Genomic DNA, 5046 nt, shown 5'->3' with positions numbered 1-5046 from the left:
TAATACCAGTCGACTGATCTAGCTTATAACTAAGTTATCTTAGCTCACTTGGTAGTGCCCGGGTTAGTTGTTGTGCAGGGTCACAGGTTCAAATCCCAGCTACTCCATTTTTCTAATTTCTTTTGGAAAAATTTCTAAAACACTCTTAAAAATTCTAGAAAAATTCTATAAAATTCCTAAAATTATTCTAAGTATTTATAAATATTTAAAACCTATTTTTAAATATTTATAAATCCCAGAGATGAATTTACGGGGCGTTACACAGCTGAGTCAGTCGAATTCTGGAAGTCAGCGCGACGATTTTCCGCCACTTCGACTGGAGTCGACTCGGGTGGACTTTGAGTCGACTCAGGGTCAAAACTATCCGGTTGATGCCACGATGACTGGAGTCAACTCAGGAGACAGTGGAGTCGACTCAGGCAGGATAACGAGCGAGAACGATAAAATTCTATCTACCACATCGACTGGAGTCGACCTAGATGAACAGCTGAGTCGACTCAGGTCAGCTATAAAAGAAGGACACGAGCAGCAGCCGAACAACACCTGTTTTTCCAATTCGAAGCTCCGTTCTCGCAACTCCCAAGTGCTACTTCCTCGACATCGGTGCCGGATACGATCCAGATCATCCCGAGACCCGCCGATATGTCAAGATCAGTTTTTGGGGAGTTCCAGCGCCATCCAAAATTCGGTAACAAGTGTAAATTCAATTCATTTTAATTGTACTGAGTTTTCTGAAGTTGTGATCTTTGTACTTCGTTACACTTGCTGCCGTAAGGGGCAAGTGCCTTAGTGGATTTGCCCGCAGTAAACAGTCATGGACCGTGGACCTTGGAGTAGCAGCCTTGGGCTGTGAACCAAGTAAATAAAAGCGTCATTTACTTCTTTTGTTTCTGCTTTTTCATTTCAACTGCTTCCGCGAGTATTTCATTAAATCGCTTCTGCACGTACTTCGAACTCCGATCTTATTAAAAATCGAAAAGTATTAAACACGCTATTCACCCCCCCCCTCTAGCGTGTCACATCGATCCTACAACATGCTCCACTCAACTTGAATAACCTTTAGTCAACGTTTATTTCAGCAGTTTTCCTTCATTTGGTTTGAACTACTTTGTAGACCTGCATAAAAGTCTAAGACTCCAGCTAGTTCATAAATTACAACTTGGACATATATCCCATAGTCGAATAGTTCACAACCAAACCCTAGGCACCTCATCTACTACCTATGCAACCACCATATAGTTACTGTAATATCCTAGAAATTTTAGGATTAGAACTAATCAATGAAAGGCTAAGTTTTAATTGGTTTAAATTAAGTAGGTTCATGATGGAAGAGATTTTTGTCAAAATAGACGCGATGAGAAAATTCATCTTGTGAAGACGAATCAAACCAAATTTGTTTGGATCAGATTGGAGGTCGTTTGATTAGTAAACAATTGAATCAATTATTACAAAAAAATCTTACATTTTAAACCGATTTAGTTCAAATCCTAAACTCAATTTGAAATTACTGTGCACTCCCCGTTAAAACTAAAATCTGAATTTTTGCCATTTACCACGACTTCTTCCCCTGTTCTCCCACTCCGCGTGCCTCGCAACCGCGATGCCCGCGACTTCTTCGCGTGCAGCCCGCGTTCGCCGACGAAGAACTTAGAACGGAGGACTTTAAAGAAGGCCGTGGTGAGAAACCCTAAGAGGTGTGATTCGCCTCTTCCCTATTCCGCGATTTCTGATTCCCTCCTCTGCCCTTCTCCGCCGCAATCTCGTCACCGCGCTGCTCGCCGATTGTCAGTCGTATGTTTGTTGGCCGCTCTCTCGGCTACCGCAGTAGCCTTCCGTCGCTCTCTGTCCCCCTTAATTGGCTCGTCGCATCACAATAGCTCTGGCCGCCGCCGCTGCCGCCTCCTCTCCTCCCCTTCCCTCACAAGCCACCGATTCGATGCCTGTGCATCCCTCGACGACGCAGCCCCAGAAGCGTGGAATAGACGCCGATGCCGCTGATGCCACCGGTCCAAATCGTGAGCCACGCAACACCTCCCCTGCCGCGCCATCGGCCGACCTCAGGCCACCTCTGTTTCTTGGGTTTTTAGAGGAGAAGCGATCCTTTGCCACCTCCGCGCGGTTTCTTCTTCCCTGATTGCACGGTCTCCCCTGTTCTTCCCCATCCATGAGAAGGTCGGAACCCTAGCTGCCACCGACGCACAAATTATTATGAGGTAAGCTTTTGATTCTGGGTAGATTCCTTATTCAGTAATCATTTGTGGATTAGTTTGGATGATTTCGATTCTTTGGAATTGATCGGGTATTGAGGAGTTACCTTTGTGGTTCTATTTGTGAGCTGTGGATCTATTTGTGAGCAGAGGAGAGCTGTGGCAATGAGGAACCATAATTTCTAGGGCTGGACAATCTGATTTAAGGTAAGTTCCTTATTGAATTCGATTAGGATTTGTTTAATTGTACTTGCTTTGAGATGTAGGAGGTCGATCTGTTGTAGAGTTAGGATTTTGATATGGATGATCGAGTTTGATAGGGTTGATGGTGCTGTTGGATTTCTTGGACTGATCGGTTAAGGGATTTGGTGGTCCTGTGCGATTGGTTGGCATGAGTTCTAAATTGATTTGGGTTAACTCATGATCCGGTTAAGGTTAACTCAAGTTAATTGAACTTGGTTAGGTTAAATTCGGTTGAGATGTGAGATTCGGTTGGGATTTACTTTAGCATAAAAATTTAATATAATATTATATTAAGAGGGTGTTGCACTTTGTGTAAACTGCAGGACCTTGATTTGTGGATCCTGTTATATTCGGAGAAGTTCCTATTTCGACGATTCGTCTACCAGGTGGGTAATCCCTGTATTTGATCAATACAGGATATTTCTTCCCTAGTGCATATTTTTTTAGTTGATTTAATGCTTTCATCATAATATAATCATGTTCATTGTTAGGTAGGTACTTTCTATCCTTGAGCTCCTACATTTTCCCTGTGCATGAATATATAAAAAAATTAAATGGATATATATTTAGATATGTTATAATTCTTTTAAAAAGGGGATTAAAATGACCTTTAAAATACTGAAACCAGGTTAAAATGATTAAATCACTAAAGGGTAATTATTTCCTGTTCACACATGAGGTTTATTTGGGGTAATTAAAATGGGAAAGGGTGTTTTTAAAATTCAAATAGATATTCTCATTTACTCTACTGTTGATACATGTCTTTATACTGCTTGATCTTTTATTTCTCATTGTTGATATTTCATCCTGTTGATACTTAGCCTTTACATGTAAACTCTATGGTGATACCTAAAGGAATAAATAAGATTTAATTGAATTTGAGTTGGTCGTTTAGACCAAATAGAGAAGATACATACTAAGAATGTAACAATTATGATAATTGATGAAAAAGATATAATGTGAAATGAGATAAAAGAAAATGATAAATATTAAAAGGTATTAACTATGAGTCTAGTTTTTATACTAGAGTACTGGACCATACACCTAAGGAGTGGTGACGTGATGTAGCCCTCAGTCCAGAGCACTGACCGCCCACATATTGTTGTGGTAGTACAGAGGTCGCGGTCAGTGTTTATCTTGTCTTCCATTGGTGAGGGTTGTTAGCCCGTACGTTAGATAACATATACGATAATAAATTCGAGGAGGCTATAGGTTGTTAGCCTATATATGAGTTATTATGAGGAGGCTATAGACTGTTAGCCTATAAATGAGATATTATTATGCTCTGATGATATTGGCTCCCGATGTTCACTTTTTAATTGATGTTGGCACTGATCTTAATATTACTCCTGTTGAGATTACACTGGTGAGATAATTTATAGTTTAATTAAACAACAAAGATTGAGAAATTATCCTAATTGATGATAATAATTAAATCACATACATAAAAATGTTACCTGATTCCAGACAATAATAATAACCGAAAATATAGATACAGATTTATAAATATGTATTATGTATAAATGGAGGACTCTACGAAGAAAATGAAATTGAGGTAATAACTTATGATCTACTATATTTCCTTGACTTCTTAAATAAGATTAAATTCATGCACTGTCTATTTTGATTATCCACTGAGTATTTTATACTCATCACCCAGACCCTGGGGTTTTTTGTCTCCTCAGGTAATAGATAAGGATGTTGCTTGAAGCTTGGAGTTCTGTTGAACTGCTCCCATCTCACAGCAGCAGGAGTCGTTGGTGTCTTGTGTGGTTTTTCGGTTAGTATTTGTTTGTATCGTTCGAATTGTTATCGATGTGTGGTTTGTAGAATTTTGTACGTATCTGCGGTTTGAACTTGCGTTCGTATTTGTATGATTAATTCTGTTGCGAAATTTCTGTATCGTAAACTTGTGAAGTGTGTCGTTTGACTTTATTGTAAGCATTGTCGATGTGCTTTGGAGATTTTCGATGTTACGTAGTTGATTTGTGTTAGATATGTAGTTTGTGGCCGTGTGAGCTCTTATGTGTTGTTGTAGCTTTATTGGATACATATGTTGCAGTATAGAGGGGTCGTGTGGGCCTTTATCATGTAGTATATGCATATGTTGTGATGTAGATGGTCGTGTGAGTCTCTATCTTACTATGTATTCAGAGAAAAATTGAATTGTAAGAGGGGAGATGTTGTCGAAATTTTTCGGACAGCCGTCTTTCAAAACGTGACAGTTACAATAATGATACTACATGTGCAAAGACAAAAAAGAATTATAACACTCAATTTATCAAGGATCTCATGCCTCCACAACTTCAACTCCTTGTGTCCACTAACCTCCTTCCCAAGCTTTGGTGCGGCGGCAACCCGATTAAAGTAGAATTTCAATTCAAGCTTCCAACTCTTGAGTTCATCGCCAACTCTTCCCTGAGGTCTAGTGCAGTAACCCAACCAAATCCAAAGCAAACTCTCATGTCCTCAAACTCCTCACGACCTCCTTGATTGCCACACCAACAATTCTATCCATCAAGTGCCAAAGCTCCATGAGTTTTATATGCATTATACAAATACTTGTACATTTAATATGCATATCAAATTCTTAAAA

The 5046-nt window shown here is 39.6% G+C and overlaps 1 long non-coding RNA gene across 1 annotated transcript; it reads left to right on the top strand.

Annotated features, from left to right (window-relative positions):
• Positions 1 to 1572: 1572 nt before the first annotated feature.
• On the top strand, positions 1573 to 4651 carry LOC141814150 (uncharacterized). The gene is made up of 2 exons (XR_012600453.1): positions 1573 to 2414; positions 2774 to 4651. It is a non-coding gene; the product is annotated as an uncharacterized LOC141814150 (long non-coding RNA).
• Positions 4652 to 5046: the final 395 nt, after the last annotated feature.

Source organism: Curcuma longa, chromosome 21 (assembly GCF_044706935.1).
Source record: "Curcuma longa cultivar G26 ecotype Majalengka, Jawa Barat chromosome 21, ITB_CL_G26_1.1, whole genome shotgun sequence".
Classification (NCBI taxonomy): Eukaryota; Viridiplantae; Streptophyta; class Magnoliopsida; order Zingiberales; family Zingiberaceae; genus Curcuma; species Curcuma longa.
The sequence above is the reverse complement of the archived record's forward strand: the minus strand, read 5'-3'. Positions and strand labels throughout refer to the sequence as shown.